Source organism: Syngnathus typhle, linkage group LG11, assembly GCF_033458585.1.
Source record: "Syngnathus typhle isolate RoL2023-S1 ecotype Sweden linkage group LG11, RoL_Styp_1.0, whole genome shotgun sequence".
NCBI lineage: Eukaryota > Metazoa > Chordata > Actinopteri > Syngnathiformes > Syngnathidae > Syngnathus > Syngnathus typhle.
In genome coordinates this window covers 14,857,668-14,881,148 of record NC_083748.1, presented here as the reverse complement: position 1 = coordinate 14,881,148, position 23,481 = coordinate 14,857,668, and the positions used below count along the sequence as shown (strand labels likewise).

Below are 23,481 nucleotides of genomic sequence, written 5' to 3'. Positions count from 1 at the left end.
CGTCTAAAATAGGTTGATTTTTTTAGATCTAAAATAGGTTGATATATAGACCTAAAATAGACGCCTAGATTAGGTTGATTTATAGACCTAACGTAGACGTTTAAAATAGGTTTATTTATAGATCTAAAATAGGTTGATTTATAGACCAGAAATAGACGTCTAAAATAGGTTGATTTTTAGATCTAAAATAGGTTGATATATAGACCTAAAATAGACGCCTAAATTAGGTTGATTTATAGACCCTTAGGTTGATTTATAGACCCAAAGTAGACATAATATAAGGCGGCGGCCTTACGCGGAGCGGCGGTCTTACGCGGAGCGGCGGTTAAGTTTGGTGTCTTTCAGGGCGAAGATGTGGACCGTCCCTTTGTCACTGGATGCGCACAAGAAGGACGAGTCGTGACTGAAGTTGAGGCTGTGCAGGTGCGGGGAGGGGACATGGTCAGCGGTGAGCAAACCGACAATTAAAAAAAATAATAATAATAAGGGGGGGGGCACGCTTACCAGTAGAGCGTGGCGGGGTCGGTGCCTCGCCGCAGCTCCACCAGTTTGTCGCGGCTGCTGGTGTCAAAGAGGCGTATGAGCGTCCCCTTGCGAGAGGCCGAGGCGGCCACGCTTCCCGGCTGGTTGAGCGCCAGGCAGGCGATCTCGCTCTGGTGCGCGTTGATGGTGAACGGCGCCGACGACGTCCCGGGCTTGCTGTTGGACAGGTCCTGGAGGGCGGGAGCGGACTAATGACGGCGACGCAGGCTCTCCCGCGTACGCTTGGAAGTGTGAGGGGCAATTTACCGCCAGCTGCAGACTTCCACATTTGTGTCCCGGGAAAACCAGCAGCTGCTTGTCCAGACTCGGACACAAGTCGCACAGACCTGGTGGAAAAGCAGACGCTAATAAAAGGAAGCCGCGCGACTGACTGGCCGAGCGCTCGCTGGCTCACTCGCTCACCTTTGGGGTTGTCGCGCGTATCAAACTCAAAGAGCTTGAGCGGCTTGTCGGGTAAGCTGTACACATAGATCCTGTTCTTCAACACCATGACGATCCTGGGAGGAGGCAGCCCGCCAATTTGTTTGCTTTCAACGTTTGCGCTCCTCTCGGCCAGTTTAGCGAGCCGCCGCCACTCACTTGTCGTGTCGCATCCGGACCGCCAGCACCGGCTTGGTGAAGGTGAACTCCAGGACCAGCTTGTCTTTGGCGTCTCGGGAATCGCACGCGTCATCCCAGATCAGCACTGAAAAGTCACACCGGTTGGCTTCATGGTCGTGCTCGCCCAATTCAAAAGGCACCCACCGGATATCTCAGAGAACTTGGGGCTGACTCCGCCCCCGACCACGGCCAGCAGGTTGGAGCGATGCAGCATGACGCCACGCTGCCCACCTGCTCGTGATCTGCAAAGCAGACGGCGGGCCATGTTAGCAGGCGCCCGGCCAGCGCCGAGCAGCAAGACGCTCACCCAAGTGGCCCTTCTCCATCAAAGGCTCCACATTGTAAATGCGCACACCAGACTCCATGGAGCAGCAGAAACAACCTAAAAGCAAAGCAACGACTGTCACATCTCCAATCCGGTCATGCATTTTCAACATGGCGTGTGGCGTTCAGGACTCTCGGCCTAAATTGTCAGTCTGTGGGAATGGCCCGTTGTCTACTTGGTTTCCAGTCCTTGCCCAAAGACAGCCGGGCTAGGCTACAGCGATACCTGTTCTGCGGATGGACGAGTAGGGGGCACACTGCAAACGATTTTGGAGCGATCTGGCAAAAAATGCCCGTCGCATGTTGATCAAATTTTCTTTGAAACATTGCTCGTGCCTGCAAAGACTGGCTGGAAGCGCGTTACGATTTATAGACCAGAAATAGACGTCTAAAATAGGTTGATTTTTAGATCTAAAATAGGTTGATATATAAGACCTAAAATAGACGCCTAAATTAGGTTGATTTATAGACCCTTAGGTTGATTTATAGACCTAAAGTAGACGCTTAAAATAGGTTTATTTTTAGATCTAAAATAGGTTGATATATAGACCTAAAATAGACGATTTATAGACCAGAAATAGACGTCTAAAATAGGTTGATTTTTAGATCTAAAATAGGTTGATATATAGACCTAAAATAGACGCCTAAATTAGGTTGATTTATAGACCCTTAGGTTGATTTATAGACCTAAAGTAGACGTTTAAAATAGGTTTATTTATAGATCTAAAATAGACCAGAAATAGACGTCTAAAATAGGTTGATTTTTAGATCTAAAATAGGTTGATATATAGACCTAAAATAGACGCCTAAATTAGGTTGATTTATAGACCCTTAGGTTGATTTATAGACCTAAAGTAGACGTTTAAAATAGATCTAAAATAGGTTGATTTATAGACCAGAAATAGACGTCTAAAATAGGTTGATTTTTAAACCAAAAATAGACGTCTAAAATAGGTTGATTTTTTAACCAAAAATAGACGTCTAAAATAGGTTGATTTTTAAACCAAAAATAGACGTCTAAAAAAGGTTGATTTTTAAACCAAAAATAGACGTCTAAAATAGGTTGATTTTTAGACCAAAAATAGACGTCTAAAAAATGTTGATTTTTAAACCAAAAATAGACGTCTAAAATAGGTTGATTTTTAAACCAAATCTAGACGTCTAAAATAGGTTGATTTTTAAACCAGAAATAGACGTCTAAAATAGGTTGATTTTTAGATCTAAAATAGGTTGCTATATAGACCTAAAATGGACACCTGAATTAGGTTGATTTATAGACCTAAAGTAGACGTTTAAAATAGGTTTATTTATAGATCTAAAATAGGTTGATTTATAGACCAGAAATAGACGTCTAAAATAGGTTGATTTTTTTAGATCTAAAATAGGTTGATATATAGACCTAAAATAGACGCCTAGATTAGGTTGATTTATAGACCTAACGTAGACGTTTAAAATAGGTTTATTTATAGATCTAAAATAGGTTGATTTATAGACCAGAAATAGACGTCTAAAATAGGATGATTTTTAGATCTAAAATAGGTTGATATATAGACCTAAAATAGACGCCTAAATTAGGTTGATTTATAGACCCTTAGGTTGATTTATAGACCTAAAGTAGACGTTTAAAATAGATCTAAAATAGGTTGATTTATAGACCAGAAATAGACGTCTAAAATAGGTTGATTTTTAGATCTAAAATAGGTTGATATATAGACCTAAAATAGACGCCTAAATTAGGTTGATTTATAGACCCTTAGGTTGATTTATAGACCTAAAGTAGACGTTTAAAATAGGTTGATTTTTAGATCTAAAATAGGTTGATATATAGACCTAAAATAGACGCCTAAATTAGGTTGATTTATAGACCCTTAGGTTGATTTATAGACCTAAAGTAGACGTTTAAAATAGGTTTATTTATAGATCTAAAATAGATTGATTTATAGACCTAAAATAAGTTGATTTATAGACCTAAAATAGTCAAAACTAAACTGTCGAGGTAGGGTCATTCAACAAAGTTTCCCAACACTTATTAATTTGCAAAATCTTGATCTTGGCTCAATTTACTAGACGTTTAAAATAGGTTTATTTATAGATCTAAAATAGACCAGAAATAGACGTCTAAAATAGGTTGATTGTTAGATCTAAAATAGGTTGATATATAGACCTAAAATAGACACCTAAATTAGGTTGATTTATAGACCCTTAGGTTGATTTATAGACCTAAAGTAGACGTTTAAAATAGGTTTATTTATAGATCTAAAATAGGTTGATTTATAGACCAGAAATAGACGTCTAAAATAGGTTGATTTTTTTAGATCTAAAATAGGTTGATATATAGACCTAAAATAGACGCCTAGATTAGGTTGATTTATAGACCCTTAGGATGATTTATAGACCTAACGTAGACGTTTAAAATAGGTTTATTTATAGATCTAAAATAGGTTGATTTATAGACCAGAAATAGACGTCTAAAATAGGTTGATTTTTAGATCTAAAATAGGTTGATATATAGACCTAAAATAGACGCCTAAATTAGGTTGATTTATAGACCCTTAGGTTGATCTATAGACCTAAAGTAGACGTTTTTAATAGGTTGATTTATAGATCTAAAATAGACCAGAAATAGACGTCTAAAATAGGTTGATTTTTAGATCTATAATAGGTTGATATATAGACCTAAAATAGACACCTAAATTAGGTTGATTTATAGACCCTTAGGTTGATTTATAGACCTATAGTAGGCGTTTAAAATAGGTTTATTTATAGATCTAAAATAGGTTGATTTATAGACCTAAAATAGGTTGATTTATAGACCTATAGTAGACGTTTAAAATAGGTTTATTTATAGATCTAAAATAGGTTGATTTATAGACCAGAAATAGACGTCTAAAATAGGTTGATTTTTAGATCTAAAATAGGTTGATATATAGACCTAAAATAGACGCCTAAATTAGGTTGATTTATAGACCCTTAGGTTGATTTATAGACCTAAAGTAGACGTTTAAAATAGGTTGATTTTTAGATCTAAAATAGGTTGATATATAGACCTAAAATAGACGCCTAAATTAGGTTGATTTATAGACCCTTAGGTTGATTTATAGACCTAAAGTAGACGTTTAAAATAGGTTCATTTATAGATCTAAAATAGGTTGATTTATAGACCTAAAATAAGTTGATTTATAGACCTAAAATAGTCAAAACTAAACTGTCGAGGTAGGGTCGTTCAACAAAGTTTCCCAACCCTTATTAATTTGCAAAATCTTGATCTTGGCTCAATTTACTAGACGTTTAAAATAGGTTTATTTATAGATCTAAAATAGACCAGAAATAGACGTCTAAAATAGGTTGATTGTTAGATCTAAAATAGGTTGATATATAGACCTAAAATAGACGCCTAGATTAGGTTGATTTATAGACCCTTAGGTTGATTTATAGACCTAACGTAGACGTTTAAAATAGGTTTATTTATAGATCTAAAATAGGTTGATTTATAGACCAGAAATAGACGTCTAAAATAGGTTGATTTTTAGATCTAAAATAGGTTGATATATAGACCTAAAATAGACGCCTAAATTAGGTTGATTTATAGACCCTTAGGTTGATTTATAGACCTAAAGTAGACGTTTAAAATAGGTTGATTTTTAGATCTAAAATAGGTTGATATATAGACCTAAAATAGACGCCTAAATTAGGTTGATTTATAGACCCTTAGGTTGATTTATAGACCTAAAGTAGACGTTTAAAATAGGTTTATTTATAGATCTAAAATAGGTTGATTTATAGACCTAAAATAAGTTGATTTATAGACCTAAAATAGTCAAAACTAAACTGTCGAGGTAGGGTCATTCAACAAAGTTTCCCAACCCTTATTAATTTGCAAAATCTTGATCTCTGCTCAATTTACTAGACGTTTAAAATAGGTTTATTTATAGATCTAAAATAGACCAGAAATAGACGTCTAAAATAGGTTGATTTTTAGATCTAAAATAGGTTGATATATAGACCTAAAATAGACGCCTAAATTAGGTTGATTTATAGACCCTTAGGTTGATTTATAGACCTAAAGTAGACGTTTAAAATAGATCTAAAATAGGTTGATTTTTAAACCAGAAATAGACGTCTAAAATAGGTTGATTTTTAGATCTAAAATAGGTTGATATATAGACCTAAAATAGACACCTAAATTAGGTTGATTTATAGACCATTAGGTTGATTTATAGACCTAAAGTAGACGTTTAAAATAGGTTTATTTATAGATCTAAAATAGGTTGATTTATAGACCAGAAATAGACGTCTAAAATAGGTTGATTTTTTAGATCTAAAATAGGTTGATATATAGACCTAAAATAGACGCCTAAATTAGGTTGATTTATAGACCCTTAGGTTGATTTATAGACCTAAAGTAGACGTTTAAAATAGATCTAAAATAGGTTGATTTATAGACCAGAAATAGACGTCTAAAATAGGTTGATTTTTAGATCTAAAATAGGTTGATATATAGACCTAAAATAGACGCCTAAATTAGGTTGATTTATAGACCCTTAGGTGTATTTATAGACCTAAAGTAGACGTTTAAAATAGGTTTAATTATAGATCTCAAATAGATGTCTAAAATAGGTTTATTTTTAGATCTAAAATAGGTTGATATATAGACCTAAAATAGACGATTTATAGACCAGAAATAGACGTCTAAAATAGGTTGATTTTTAGATCTAAAATAGGTTGATATATAGACCTAAAATAGACGCCTAAATTAGGTTGATTTATAGACCCTTAGGTTGATTTATAGACCTAAAGTAGACGTTTAAAATAGGTGTATTTATAGATCTAAAGTAGACCAGAAATAGACGTCTAAAATAGGTTGATTTTTAGATCTAAAATAGGTTGATATATAGACCTAAAATAGACGCCTAAATTAGGTTGATTTATAGACCCTTAGGTTGATTTATAGACCTAAAGTAGACGTTTAAAATAGGTTTAATTATAGATCTCAAATAGACCAGAAATAGACGTCTAAAATAGGTTTAATTTTAAATCTAAAATAGGTTGATATATAGACCTAAAATAGACGATTTATAGACCAGAAATAGACGTCTAAAATAGGTTGATTTTTAGATCTAAAATAGGTTGATATATAGACCTAAAATAGACGCCTAAATTAGGTTGATTTATAGACCCTTAGGTTGATTTATAGACCTAAAGTAGACGTTTAAAATAGGTTTATTTTTAGATCTAAAATAGGTTGATATATAGACCTAAAATAGACGATTTATAGACCAGAAATAGACATCTAAAATAGGTTGATTTTTAGATCTAAAATAGGTTGATATATAGACCTAAAATAGACGCCTAAATTAGGTTGAATTATAGACCCTTAGGTTGATTTATAGACCTAAAGTAGACGTTTAAAATAGGTTTATTTTTAGATCTAAAATAGGTTGATATATAGACGTAAAATAGACGCCTAAATTAGGTTGATTTATAGACCCTTAGGTTGATTTATAGACCTAAAGTAGACGTTTAAAATAGATCTAAAATAGGTTGATTTATAGACCAGAAATAGACGTCTAAAATAGGTTTATTTTCAGATCTAAAATAGGTTGATATATAGACCTAAAATAGACGCCTAAATTAGGTTGATTTATAGACCCTTAGGTTGATTTATAGACCTAAAGTAGACGTTTAAAATAGATCTAAAATAGGTTGATTTATAGACCAGAAATAGACGTCTAAAATAGGTTGATTTTTTAGATCTAAAATAGGTTGATATATAGACCTAAAATAGACACCTAGATTAGGTTGATTTATAGACCCTTAGGTTGATTTATAGACCTAACGTAGACGTTTAAAATAGGTTTATTTATAGATCTAAAATAGGTTGATTTATAGACCAGAAATAGACGTCTAAAATAGGTTGATTTTTAGATCTAAAATAGGTTGATATATAGACCTAAAATAGACGCCTAAATTAGGTTGATTTATAGACCCTTAGGTTGATTTATAGACCTAAAGTAGACGTTTATAATAGATCTAAAATAGGTTGATTTATAGACCAGAAATAGACATCTAAAATAGGTTGATATATAGACCTAAAATAGACGCCTAAATTAGGTTGATTTATAGACCCTTAGGTTGATTTATAGACCTAAAGTAGACGTTTAAAATAGGTTTATTTATAGATCTAAAATAGGTTGATTTATAGACCAGAAATAGACGTCTAAAATAGGTTGATTTTCTAGATCTAAAATAGGTTGATATATAGACCTAAAATAGACGCCTAGATTAGGTTGATTTATAAACCCTTAGGTTGATTTATAGACCTAACGTAGACGTTTAAAATAGGTTTATCTATAGATCTAAAATAGGTTGATTTATAGACCAGAAATAGACGTCTAAAATAGGTTGATTTTTAGATCTAAAATAGGTTGATATATAGACTTAAAATAGACGCCTAAATTAGGTTGATTTATAGACCCTTAGGTTGATTTATAGACCTAAAGTAGACGTTTAAAATAGATCTAAAATAGGTTGATTTATAGACCAGAAATAGACGTCTAAAATAGGTTGATTTTTTAGATCTAAAATAGGTTGATATATAGACCTAAAATAGACGCCTAGATTAGGTTGATTTATAGACCCTTAGGTTGATTTATAGACCTAACGTAGACGTTTAAAATAGGTTTATTTATAGATCTAAAATAGGTTGATTTATAGACCAGAAATAGACGTCTAAAATAGGTTGATTTTTAGATCTAAAATAGGTTGATATATAGACCTAAAATAGACGCCTAAATTAGGTTGATTTATAGACCCTTAGGTTGATTTATAGACCTAAAGTAGACGTTTAAAATAGGTTGATTTTTAGATCTAAAATAGGTTGATATATAGACCTAAAATAGACGCCTAAATTAGGTTGATTTATAGACCCTTAGGTTGATTTATAAACCTAAAGTAGACGTTTAAAATAGGTTTATTTATAGATCTAAAATAGGTTGATTTATAGACCTAAAATAAGTTGATTTATAGACCTAAAATAGTCAAAACTAAACTGTCGAGGTAGGGTCATTCAACAAAGTTTCCCAACCCTTATTAATTTGCAAAATCTTGATCTTGGCTCAATTTACTAGACGTTTAAAATAGGTTTATTTATAGATCTAAAATAGACCAGAAATAGACGTCTAAAATAGGTTGATTTTTAGATCTAAAATAGGTTGATATATAGACCTAAAATAGACACCTAAATTAGGTTGATTTATAGACCCTTAGGTTGATTTATAGACCTAAAGTAGACGTTTAAAATAGGTGTATTTATAGATCTAAAATAGGTTGATTTATAGACCAGAAATAGACGTCTAAAATAGGTTGATTCTTTAGATCTAAAATAGGTTGATATATAGACCTAAAATAGACCCCTAGATTAGGTTGATTTATAGACCCTTAGGTTGATTTATAGACCTAACGTAGACGTTTAAAATAGGTTTATTTATAGATCTAAAATAGGTTGATTTATAGACCAGAAATAGACGTCTAAAATAGGTTGATTTTTAGATCTAAAATAGGTTGATATATAGACCTAAAATAGACGCCTAAATTAGGTTGATTTATAGACCATTAGGTTGATTTATAGACCTAAAGTAGACGTTTAAAATAGGTTTATTTTTAGATCTAAAATAGGTTGATATATAGACCTAAAATAGACGATTTATAGACCAGAAATAGACGTCTAAAATTTGTTGATTTTTAGATCTAAAATAGGTTGATATATAGACCTAAAATAGACGCCTAAATTAGGTTGATTTATAGACCCTTAGGTTGATTTATAGACCTAAAGTAGACGTTTAAAATAGGTTTATTTATAGATCTAAAATAGACCAGAAATAGACGTCTAAAATAGGTTGATTTTTAGATCTAAAATAGGTTGATATATAGACCTAAAATAGACGCCTAAATTAGGTTGATTTATAGACCCTTAGGTTGATTTATAGACCTAAAGTAGACGTTTAAAATAGGTTTAATTATAGATCTCAAATAGACCAGAAATAGACGTCTAAAATAGGTTGATTTTTAGATCTAAAATAGGTTGATATATAGACCTAAAATAGACGATTTATAGACCAGAAATAGACGTCTAAAATAGGTTGATTTTTAGATCTAAAATAGGTTGATATATAGACCTAAAATAGACGCCTAAATTAGGTTGATTTATAGACCCTTAGGTTGATTTATAGACCTAAAGTAGACGTTTAAAATAGGTTTATTTTTAGATCTAAAATAGGTTGATATATAGACCTAAAATAGACGATTTATAGACCAGAAATAGACATCTAAAATAGGTTGATTTTTAGATCTAAAATAGGTTGATATATAGACCTAAAATAGACGCCTAAATTAGGTTGATTTATAGACCCTTAGGTTGATTTATAGACCTAAAGTAGACGTTTAAAATAGGTTTATTTTTAGATCTAAAATAGGTTGATATATAGACCTAAAATAGACGATTTATAGACCAGAAATAGACATCTAAAATAGGTTGATTTTTAGATCTAAAATAGGTTGATATATAGACCTAAAATAGACGCCTAAATTAGGTTGAATTATAGACCCTTAGGTTGATTTATAGACCTAAAGTAGACGTTTAAAATAGGTTTATTTTTAGATCTAAAATAGGTTGATATATAGACCTAAAATAGACGATTTATAAACAAGAAATAGACGTCTAAAATAGGTTGATTTTTAGATCTAAAATAAGTTGATATATAGACCTAAAATAGACGCCTAAATTAGGTTGATTTATAGACCTAAAGTAGACGTTTAAAATAGATCTAAAATAGGTTGATTTATAGACCAGAAATAGACGTCTAAAATAGGTTGATTTTTAGATCTAAAATAGGTTGATATATAGACCTAAAATAGACGCCTAAATTAGGTTGATTTATAGACCCTTAGGTTGATTTATAGACCTAAAGTAGACGTTTAAAATAGGTTGATTTTTAGATCTAAAATAGGTTGATATATAGACCTAAAATAGACGCCTAAATTAGGTTGATTTATAGACCCTTAGGTTGATTTATAGACCTAAAGTAGACGTTTAAAATAGGTTTATTTATAGATCTAAAATAGGTTGATTGTTAGATCTAAAATAGGTTGATATATAGACCTAAAATAGACACCTAAATTAGGTTGATTTATAGCCCCTTAGGTTGATTTATAGACCTAAAGTAGACGTTTAAAATAGGTTTAAAATAGTTAAACATTAAATATGATCATATTTTGGAATTTTGAAGTCTGAACAAGCCGTAAGTTGTATAAATAATGCACAGAAGTTGTTTGGGTTTAACAAACATATTGATCCGTACATGTGAATTGGTTATTCCTGTACCACTGATAAAGATAAAATTAAGTTGATTTTCAGACCAATAATAGACGTTTAAAAAAGGTTGATTTTTAAACCAAAAATTGACTAAAGGTTGATTTTTAAACCAAAAATAGACGTCTAAAATAGGTTGATTTTTAAACCAAAAATAGACGTCTAAAATAGGTTGATTTTTAAACCAAAAATAGACGTCTAAAAAAGGTTGATTTTTAAACCAAATCTAGACGTCTAAAATAGGTTGATTTTTAAACCAGAAATAGACGTCTAAAATAGGTTGATTTTTAGATCTAAAATAGGTTGCTATATAGACCTAAAATGGACACCTGAATTAGGTTGATTTATAGAACCTTAGGTTGATTTATAGACCTAAAGTAGACGTTTAAAATAGGTTTATTTATAGATCTAAAATAGGTTGATTTATAGACCAGAAATAGACGTCTAAAATAGGTTGATTTTTTTAGATCTAAAATAGGTTGATATATAGACCTAAAATAGACGCCTAGATTAGGTTGATTTATAGACCTAACGTAGACGTTTAAAATAGGTTTATTTATAGATCTAAAATAGGTTGATTTATAGACCAGAAATAGACGTCTAAAATAGGATGATTTTTAGATCTAAAATAGGTTGATATATAGACCTAAAATAGACGCCTAAATTAGGTTGATTTATAGACCCTTAGGTTGATTTATAGACCTAAAGTAGACGTTTAAAATAGATCTAAACTAGGTTGATTTATAGACCAGAAATAGACGTCTAAAATAGGTTGATTTTTTAGATCTAAAATAGGTTGATATATAGACCTAAAATAGATGCCTAGATTAGGTTGATTTATAGACCCTTAGGTTGATTTATAGACCTAACGTAGACGTTTAAAATAGATTTATTTATAGATCTAAAATAGGTCGATTTATAGACCAGAAATAGACGTCTAAAATAGGTTGATATATAGACCTAAAATAGACGCCTAAATTAGGTTGATTTATAGACCCTTAGGTTGATTTATAGACCTAAAGTAGACGTTTAAAATAGGTTGATTTTTAGATCTAAAATAGGTTGATATATAGACCTAAAATAGACGCCTAAATTAGGTTGATTTATAGACCCTTAGGTTGATTTATAGACCTAAAGTAGACGTTTAAAATAGGTTTATTTATAGATCTAAAATAGGTTGATTTATAGACCTAAAATAAGTTGATTTATAGACCTAAAATAGTCAAAACTAAACTGTCGAGGTAGGGTCATTCAACAAAGTTTCCCAACCCTTATTAATTTGCAAAATCTTGATCTTGGCTCAATTTACTAGACGTTTAAAATAGGTTTATTTATAGATCTAAAATAGACCAGAAATAGACGTCTAAAATAGGTTGATTGTTAGATCTAAAATAGGTTGATATATAGACCTAAAATAGACACCTAAATTAGGTTGATTTATAGACCCTTAGGTTGATTTATAGACCTAAAGTAGACGTTTAAAATAGGTTTATTTATAGATCTAAAATAGGTTGATTTATAGACCAGAAATAGACGTCTAAAATAGGTTGATTTTTTAGATCTAAAATAGGTTGATATATAGACCTAAAATAGACGCCTAGATTAGGTTGATTTATAGACCCTTAGGTTGATTTATAGACCTAACGTAGACGTTTAAAATAGGTTTATTTATAGATCTAAAATAGGTTGATTTATAGACCAGAAATAGACGTCTAAAATAGGTTGATTTTTAGATCTAAAATAGGTTGATATATAGACCTAAAATAGACGCCTAAATTAGGTTGATTTATAGACCCTTAGGTTGATTTATAGACCTAAAGTAGACGTTTAAAATAGATCTAAAATAGGTTGATTTATAGACCAGAAATAGACGTCTAAAATAGGTTGATTTTTTAGATCTAAAATAGGTTGATATATAGACCTAAAATAGACGCCTAGATTAGGTTGATTTATAGACCCTTAGGTTGATTTATAGACCTAACGTAGACGTTTAAAATAGGTTTATTTATAGATCTAAAATAGGTCGATTTATAGACCAGAAATAGACGTCTAAAATAGGTTGATTTTTAGATCTAACATAGGTTGATATATAGACCTAAAATAGACGCCTAAATTAGGTTGATTTATAGACCCTTAGGTTGATTTATAGACCTAAAGTAGACGTTTAAAATAGGTTGATTTTTAGATCTAAAATAGGTTGATATATAGACCTAAAATAGACGCCTAAATTAGGTTGATTTATAGACCCTTAGGTTGATTTATAGACCTAAAGTAGACGTTTAAAATAGGTTCATTTATAGATCTAAAATAGGTTGATTTATAGACCTAAAATAAGTTGATTTATAGACCTAAAATAGTCAAAACTAAACTGTCGAGGTAGGGTCGTTCAACAAAGTTTCCCAACCCTTATTAATTTGCAAAATCTTGATCTTGGCTCAATTTACTAGACGTTTAAAATAGGTTTATTTATAGATCTAAAATAGACCAGAAATAGACGTCTAAAATAGGTTGATTGTTAGATCTAAAATAGGTTGATATATAGACCTAAAATAGACGCCTAGATTAGGTTGATTTATAGACCCTTAGGTTGATTTATAGACCTAACGTAGACGTTTAAAATAGGTTTATTTATAGATCTAAAATAGGTTGATTTATAGACCAGAAATAGACGTCTAAAATAGGTTGATTTTTAGATCTAAAATAGGTTGATATATAGACCTAAAATAGACGCCTAAATTAGGTTGATTTATAGACCCTTAGGTTGATTTATAGACCTAAAGTAGACGTTTAAAATAGGTTGATTTTTAGATCTAAAATAGGTTGATATATAGACCTAAAATAGACGCCTAAATTAGGTTGATTTATAGACCCTTAGGTTGATTTATAGACCTAAAGTAGACGTTTAAAATAGGTTTATTTATAGATCTAAAATAGGTTGATTTATAGACCTAAAATAAGTTGATTTATAGACCTAAAATAGTCAAAACTAAACTGTCGAGGTAGGGTCATTCAACAAAGTTTCCCAACCCTTATTAATTTGCAAAATCTTGATCTCTGCTCAATTTACTAGACGTTTAAAATAGGTTTATTTATAGATCTAAAATAGACCAGAAATAGATGTCTAAAATAGGTTGATTTTTAGATCTAAAATAGGTTGATATATAGACCTAAAATAGACGCCTAAATTAGGTTGATTTATAGACCCTTAGGTTGATTTATAGACCTAAAGTAGACGTTTAAAATAGATCTAAAATAGGTTGATTTTTAAACCAGAAATAGACGTCTAAAATAGGTTGATTTTTAGATCTAAAATAGGTTGATATATAGACCTAAAATAGACACCTAAATTAGGTTGATTTATAGACCCTTAGGTTGATTTATAGACCTAAAGTAGACGTTTAAAATAGGTTTAATTATAGATCTAAAATAGACCAGAAATAGACGTCTAAAATAGGTTGATTTTTTAGATCTAAAATAGGTTGATATATAGACCTAAAATAGACGCCTAGATTAGGTTGATTTATAGACCCTTAGGTTGATTTATAGACCTATTGTAGACGTTTAAAATAGGTTTATTTATAGATCTAAAATAGGTTGATTAATAGACCAGAAATAGACGTCTAAAATAAGTTGATTTTTAGATCTAAAATAGGTTGATATATAGACCTAAAATAGACGCCTAAATTAGGTTGATTTATAGACCCTTAGGTTGATTTATAGACCTAAAGTAGACTTTTAAAATAGGTTTAAAATAATTAAACATTAAATATGATCATATTTTGGAATTTTGAAGTCTGAACAAGCCGTAAGTTGTATAAATAATGCACAGAAGTTGTTTGGGTTTAACAAGCATATTGATCCGTACATGTGAATTGGTTATTCCTGTACCACTGATAAAGATAAAATTAAGTTGATTTTCAGACCAATAATAGACGTTTAAAAAAGGTTGATTTTTAAACCAAAAATAGACGTCTAAAATAGGTTGATTTTTAAACCAAAAATAGACGTCTAAAATAGGTTGATTTTTAAACCAAAAATAGACGTCTAAAAAAGGTTGATTTTTAAACCAAATCTAGACGTCTAAAATAGGTTGATTTTTAAACCAGAAATAGACGTCTAAAATATGATGATTTTTAGATCTAAAATAGGTTGCTATATAGACCTAAAATGGACACCTGAATTAGGTTGATTTATAGAACCTTAGGTTGATTTATAGACCTAAAGTAGACGTTTAAAATAGGTTCATTTATAGATCTAAAATAGGTTGATTTATAGACCAGAAATAGACGTCTAAAATAGGTTGATTTTTTTAGATCTAAAATAGGTTGATATATAGACCTAAAATAGACGCCTAGATTAGGTTGATTTATAGACCTAACGTAGACGTTTAAAATAGGTTTATTTATAGATCTAAAATAGGTTGATTTATAGACCAGAAATAGACGTCTAAAATAGGATGATTTTTAGATCTAAAATAGGTTGATATATAGACCTAAAATAGACGCCTAAATTAGGTTGATTTATAGACCCTTAGGTTGAATTAGACCTAAAGTAGACGTTTAAAATAGATCTAAAATAGGTTGATTTATAGACCAGAAATAGACGTCTAAAATAGGTTGATTTTTTAGATCTAAAATGGGTTGATATATAGACCTAAAATAGACGCCTAGATTAGGTTGATTTATAGACCCTTAGGTTGATTTATAGACCTAACGTAGACGTTTAAAATAGGTTTATTTATAGATCTAAAATAGGTCGATTTATAGACCAGAAATAGACGTCTAAAATAGGTTGATTTTTAGATCTAAAATAGGTTGATATATAGACCTAAAATAGACGCCTAAATTAGGTTGATTTATAGACCCTTAGGTTGATTTATAGACCTAAAGTAGACGTTTAAAATAGGTTGATTTTTAGATCTAAAATAGGTTGATATATAGACCTAAAATAGACGCCTAAATTAGGTTGATTTATAGACCCTTAGGTTGATTTATAGACCTAAAGTAGACGTTTAAAATAGGTTCATTTATAGATCTAAAATAGGTTGATTTATAGACCTAAAATAAGTTGATTTATAGACCTAAAATAGTCAAAACTAAACTGTCGAGGTAGGGTCGTTCAACAAAGTTTCCCAACCCTTATTAATTTGCAAAATCTTGATCTTGGCTCAATTTACTAGACGTTTAAAATAGGTTTATTTATAGATCTAAAATAGACCAGAAATAGACGTCTAAAATAGGTTGATTGTTAGATCTAAAATAGGTTGATATATAGACCTAAAATAGACACCTAAATTAGGTTGATTTATAGACCCTTAGGTTGATTTATAGTCCTAAAGTAGACGTTTAAAATAGGTTTATTTATAGATCTAAAATAGGTTGATTTATAGACCAGAAATAGACGTCTAAAATAGGTTGATTTTTTAGATCTAAAATAGACGCCTAGATTAGGTTGATTTATAGACCCTTAGGTTGATTTATAGACCTAACGTAGACGTTTAAAATAGGTTTATTTATAGATCTAAAATAGGTTGATTTATAGACCAGAAATAGACGTCTAAAATAGGTTGATTTTTAGATCTAAAATAGGTTGATATATAGACCTAAAATAGACGCCTAAATTAGGTTTATTTATAGACCCTTAGGTTGATTTATAGACCTAAAGTAGACGTTTAAAATAGGTTGATTTTTAGATCTAAAATAGGTTGATATATAGACCTAAAATAGACGCCTAAATTAGGTTGATTTATAGACCCTTAGGTTGATTTATAGACCTAAAGTAGACGTTTAAAATAGGTTTATTTATAGATCTAAAATAGGTTGATTTATAGACCTAAAATAAGTTGATTTATAGACCTAAAATAGTCAAAACTAAACTGTCGAGGTAGGGTCATTCAACAAAGTTTCCCAACCCTTATTAATTTGCAAAATCTTGATCTTGGCTCAATTTACTAGACGTTTAAAATAGGTTTATTTATAGATCTAAAATAGACCAGAAATAGACGTCTAAAATAGGTTGATTTTTAGATCTAAAATAGGTTGATATATAGACCTAAAATAGATGCCTAAATTAGGTTGATTTATAGACCCTTAGGTTGATTTATAGACCTAAAGTAGACGTTTATAATAGATCTAAAATAGGTTGATTTATAGACCAGAAATAGACATCTAAAATAGGTTGATATATAGACCTAAAATAGACGCCTAAATTAGGTTGATTTATAGACCCTTAGGTTGATTTATAGACCTAAAGTAGACGTTTAAAATAGGTTTATTTATAGATCTAAAATAGGTTGATTTATAGACCAGAAATAGACGTCTAAAATAGGTTGATTTTCTAGATCTAAAATAGGTTGATATATAGACCTAAAATAGACGCCTAGATTAGGTTGATTTATAAACCCTTAGGTTGATTTATAGACCTAACGTAGACGTTTAAAATAGGTTTATCTATAGATCTAAAATAGGTTGATTTATAGACCAGAAATAGACGTCTAAAATAGGTTGATTTTTAGATCTAAAATAGGTTGATATATAGACCTAAAATAGACGCCTAAATTAGGTTGATTTATAGACCCTTAGGTTGATTTATAGACCTAAAGTAGACGTTTAAAATAGATCTAAAATAGGTTGATTTATAGACCAGAAATAGACGTCTAAAATAGGTTGATTTTTTAGATCTAAAATAGGTTGATATATAGACCTAAAATAGACGCCTAGATTAGGTTGATTTATAGACCCTTAGGTTGATTTATAGACCTAACGTAGACGTTTAAAATAGGTTTATTTATAGATCTAAAATAAGTTGATTTATAGACCAGAAATAGACGTCTAAAATAGGTTGATTTTTAGATCTAAAATAGGTTGATATATAGACCTAAAATAGACGCCTAAATTAGGTTGATTTATAGACCCTTAGGTTGATTTATAGACCTAAAGTAGACGTTTAAAATAGGTTGATTTTTAGATCTAAAATAGGTTGATATATAGACCTAAAATAGACGCCTAAATTAGGTTGATTTATAGACCCTTAGGTTGATTTATAGACCTAAAGTAGACGTTTAAAATAGGTTTATTTATAGATCTAAAATAGGTTGATTTATAGACCTAAAATAAGTTGATTTATAGACCTAAAATAGTCAAAACTAAACTGTCGAGGTAGGGTCATTCAACAAAGTTTCCCAACCCTTATTAATTTGCAAAATCTTGATCTTGGCTCAATTTACTAGACGTTTAAAATAGGTTTATTTATAGATCTAAAATAGACCAGAAATAGACGTCTAAAATAGGTTGATTTTTAGATCTAAAATAGGTTGATATATAGACCTAAAATAGACGCCTAAATTAGGTTGATTTATAGACCCTTAGGTTGATTTATAGACCTAAAGTAGACGTTTAAAATAGATCTAAAATAGGTTGATTTTTAAACCAGAAATAGACGTCTAAAATAGGTTGATTTTTAGATCTAAAATAGGTTGATATATAGACCTAAAATAGACACCTAAATTAGGTTGATTTATAGACCCTTAGGTTGATTTATAGACCTAAAGTAGACGTTTAAAATAGGTTTATTTATAGATATAAATAGGTTGATTTATAGACCAGAAATAGACGTCTAAAATAGGTTGATTTTTTAGATCTAAAATAGGTTGATATATAGACCTAAAATAGACCCCTAGATTAGGTTGATTTATAGACCCTTAGGTTGATTTATAGACCTAACGTAGACGTTTAAAATAGGTTTATTTATAGATCTAAAATAGGTTGATTTATAGACCAGAAATAGACGTCTAAAATAGGTTGATTTTTAGATCTAAAATAGGTTGATATATAGACCGAAAATAGACGCCTAAATTAGGTTGATTTATAGACCCTTAGGTTGATTTATAGACCTAAAGTAGACGTTTAAAATAGATCTAAAATAGGTTGATTTATAGACCAGAAATAGACGTCTAAAATAGGTTGATTTTTAGATCTAAAATAGGTTGATATATAGACCTAAAATAGACGCCTAAAATAGGTTGATTTATAGACCCTTAGGTTGATTTATAGACCTAAAGTAGACGTTTAAAATAGATCTAAAATAGGTTGATTTATAGACCAGAAATAGACGTCTAAAATAGGTTGATTTTTAGATCTAAAATAGGTTGATATATAGACCTAAAATAGACGCCTAAATTAGGTTGATTTATAGACCTAAAGTAGACGTTTAAAATAGGTTTATTTTTTTAGATCTAAAATAGGTTGATATATAGACCTAAAATAGACGCCTAAATTAGGTTGATTTATAGACCCTTAGGTTGATTTATAGACCTAAACTAGACTTTTAAAATAGGTTTAAAATAATTAAACATTAAATATGATCATATTTAGGAATTTTGAAGTCTGAACAAGCCGTAAGTTGTATAAATAATGCACAGAAGTTGTTTGCGTTTAACAAGCATATTGATCCGTACATGTGAATTGGTTATTCCTGTACCACTGATAAAGATAAAATTAAGTTGATTTTCAGACCAAAAATAGACGTTTAAAATAGGTTGATTTTTAAACCAAAAATTGACTAAACAAGGTTGATTTTTAAACCAAAAATAGACGTCTGAAAAAGGTTGATTTTTAAACCAAAAATAGACGTCTAAAAAAGGTTGATTTGTAAATCAAAAATAGACGTCTAAAAAAGGTTGATTTTTAAACCAAAAATAGACGTCTAAAATAGGTTGATTTTTATACCAAAAATAGACGTCTAAAAAAGGTTGATTTTTAAACCAAAAATAGACGTCTAAAAAAGGTTGATTTTTAAACCAAAAATAGACGTCTTAAATAGGTTGATTTTTAAACCAAAAATAGACGTGTAAAAAAGGTTGATTTTTGAACCAAAACTAGACGTCTAAAATAGGTTAATTTTAAAACCAGAAATAGACGTCTAAAATAGGTTGATTTTTAGATCTAAAATAGGTTGATATATAGACCTAAAATAGACACCTAAATTAGGTTGATTTATAGACCCTTAGGTTGATTTATAGACCTATAGTAGACGTTTAAAATAGGTTTATTTAAAGATCTAAAATAGGTTGATTTATAGACCAGAAATAGACGTCTAAAATAGGTTGATTTTTTAGATCTAAAATAGGTTGATATATAGACCTAAAATAGACGCCTAGATTAGGTTGATTTATACCCTTAGGTTGATTTATAGACCTAACGTAGACGTCTAAAATAGGTTGATTTTTAAACCAAAAATAGACGTCTAAAATAGGTTGATTTTTAAACCAAATCTAGACGTCTAAAATAGGTTGATTTTTAAACCAGAAATAGACGTCTAAAATAGATTGATTTTTAGATCTAAAATAGGTTGATATATAGACCTAAAATGGACACCTGAATTAGGTTGATTTATAGACCCTTAGGTTGATTTATAGACCTAAAGTAGACGTTTAAAATAGGTTTATTTATAGATCTAAAATAGGTTGATTTTTTTAGATCTAAAATAGGTTGATATATAGACCTAAAATAGACGCCTAGATTAGGTTGATTTATAGGCCCATAGGTTGATTTATAGACCTAACGTAGACGTTTAAAATAGGTTTATTTATAGATCTAAAATAGGTTGATTTATAGACCAGAAATAGACGTCTAAAATAGGTTGATTTTTTTTAGATCTAAAATAGGTTGATATATAGACCTAAAATAGACGCCTAGATTAGGTTGATTTATAGACCCTTAGGTTGATTTATAGACCTAAAGTAGACGTTTAAAATAGGTTTAAAATAGTTAAACATTAAATATGATCATATTTTGGAATTTTGAAGTCTGAACAAGCCGTAAGTTGTATAAATAATGCACAGAAGTTGTTTGGGTTTAACAAGCATATTGATCCGTACATGTGTATTGGTTATTCCTGTACCACTGATAAAGATAAAATTAAGTTGATTTTCAGACCAAAAATAGACGTTTAAAAAAGGTTGATTGTTAAACCAAAAATTGACTAAACAAGGTTGATTGTTAAACCAAAAATTGACTAAACAAGGTTGATTTTTAAACCAAAAATAGACGTCTGAAAAAGGTTGATTTTTAAACCAAAAATAGACGTCTAAAATAGGTTGATTTTTAAACCAAAAATAGACGTCTAAAAAATGTTGATTTTTAAACCAAAAATAGACGTCTAAAAAAGGTTGATTTTTAAACCAAAAATAGACGTCTAAAAAAGGTTGATTTTTAAACCAAAAATAGACGTGTAAAAAAGGTTGATTTTTAAACCAAAACTAGACGTCTAAAATAGGTTAATTTTTTTAACCAGAAATAGACGTCTAAAATAGGTTGATTTTTAGATCTAAAATAGGTTGCTATATAGACCTAAAATGGACACCTGAATTAGGTTGATTTATAGAACCTTAGGTTGATTTATAGACCTAAAGTAGACGTTTAAAATAGGTTTATTTATAGATCTAAAATAGGTTGATTTATAGACCAGAAATAGACGTCTAAAATAGGTTGATTTTTTTAGATCTAAAATAGGTTGATATATAGACCTAAAATAGACGCCTAAATTAGGTTGATTTATAGACCCTTAGGTTGATTTATAGACCTAAAGTAGACGTTTAAAATAGATCTAAAATAGGTTGATTTATAGACCAGAAATAGACGTCTAAAATAGGTTGATTTTTTAGATCTAAAATAGGTTGATATATAGACCTAAAATAGACGCCTAGATTAGGTTGATTTATAGACCCTTAGGTTGATTTATAGACCTAACGTAGACGTTTAAAATAGGTTTATTTATAGATCTAAAATAGGTTGATTTATAGACCAGAAATAGACGTCTAAAATAGGTTGATTTTTAGATCTAAAATAGGTTGATATATAGACCTAAAATAGACGCCTAAATTAGGTTGATTTATAGACCCTTAGGTTGATTTATAGACCTAAAGTAGACGTTTAAAATAGGTTTATTTATAGATCTAAAATAGGTTGATTTATAGACCAGAAATAGACGTCTAAAATAGGTTGATTTTCTAGATCTAAAATAGGTTGATATATAGACCTAAAATAGACGCCTAGATTAGGTTGATTTATAAACCCTTAGGTTGATTTATAGACCTAACGTAGACGTTTAAAATAGGTTTATCTATAGATCTAAAATAGGTTGATTTATAGACCAGAAATAGACGTCTAAAATAGGTTGATTTTTAGATCTAAAATAGGTTGATATATAGACCTAAAATAGACGCCTAAATTAGGTTGATTTATAGACCCTTAGGTTGATTTATAGACCTAAAGTAGACGTTTAAAATAGATCTAAAATAGGTTGATTTATAGACCAGAAATAGACGTCTAAAATAGGTTGATTTTTTAGATCTAAAATAGGTTGATATATAGACCTAAAATAGACGCCTAGATTAGGTTGATTTATAGACCCTTAGGTTGATTTATAGACCTAACGTAGACGTTTAAAATAGGTTTATTTATAGATCTAAAATAGGTTGATTTATAGACCAGAAATAGACGTCTAAAATAGGTTGATTTTTAGATCTAAAATAGGTTGATATATAGACCTAAAATAGACGCCTAAATTAGGTTGATTTATAGACCCTTAGGTTGATTTATAGACCTAAAGTAGACGTTTAAAATAGGTTGATTTTTAGATCTAAAATAGGTTGATATATAGACCTAAAATAGACGCCTAAATTAGGTTGATTTATAGACCCTTAGGTTGATTTATAGACCTAAAGTAGACGTTTAAAATAGGTTTATTTATAGATCTAAAATAGGTTGATTTATAGACCTAAAATAAGTTGATTTATAGACCTAAAATAGTCAAAACTAAACTGTCGAGGTAGGGTCATTCAACAAAGTTTCCCAACCCTTATTAATTTGCAAAATCTTGATCTTGGCTCAATTTACTAGACGTTTAAAATAGGTTTATTTATAGATCTAAAATAGACCAGAAATAGACGTCTAAAATAGGTTGATTTTTAGATCTAAAATAGGTTGATATATAGACCTAAAATAGACACCTAAATTAGGTTGATTTATAGACCCTTAGGTTGATTTATAGACCTAAAGTAGACGTTTAAAATAGGTTTATTTATAGATCTAAAATAGGTTGATTTATAGACCAGAAATAGACGTCTAAAATAGGTTGATTTTTTAGATCTAAAATAGGTTGATATATAGAGCTAAAATAGACCCCTAGATTAGGTTGATTTATAGACCCTTAGGTTGATTTATAGACCTAACGTAGACGTTTAAAATAGGTTTTTTTATAGATCTAAAATAGGTTGATTTATAGACCAGAAATAGACGTCTAAAATAGGTTGATTTTTAGATCTAAAATAGGTTGATATATAGACCTAAAATAGACGCCTAAATTAGGTTGATTTATAGACCATTAGGTTGATTTATAGACCTAAAGTAGACGTTTAAAATAGGTTTATTTTTAGATCTAAAATAGGTTGATATATAGACCTAAAATAGACGATTTATAGACCAGAAATAGACGTCTAAAATAGGTTGATTTTTAGATCTAAAATAGGTTGATATATAGACCTAAAATAGACGCCTAAATTAGGTTGATTTATAGACCCTTAGGTTGATTTATAGACCTAAAGTAGACGTTTAAAATAGGTTTATTTATAGATCTAAAATAGACCA

The 23,481-nt window shown here is 30.0% G+C and overlaps 1 pseudogene; it reads right to left on the bottom strand.

Annotated features, from left to right (window-relative positions):
- Window positions 1-284: 284 nt before the first annotated feature.
- Window positions 285-23,481, bottom strand: part of LOC133162790 (WD repeat domain phosphoinositide-interacting protein 4-like) — a 165,663-nt pseudogene continuing 142,466 nt past the window's right edge.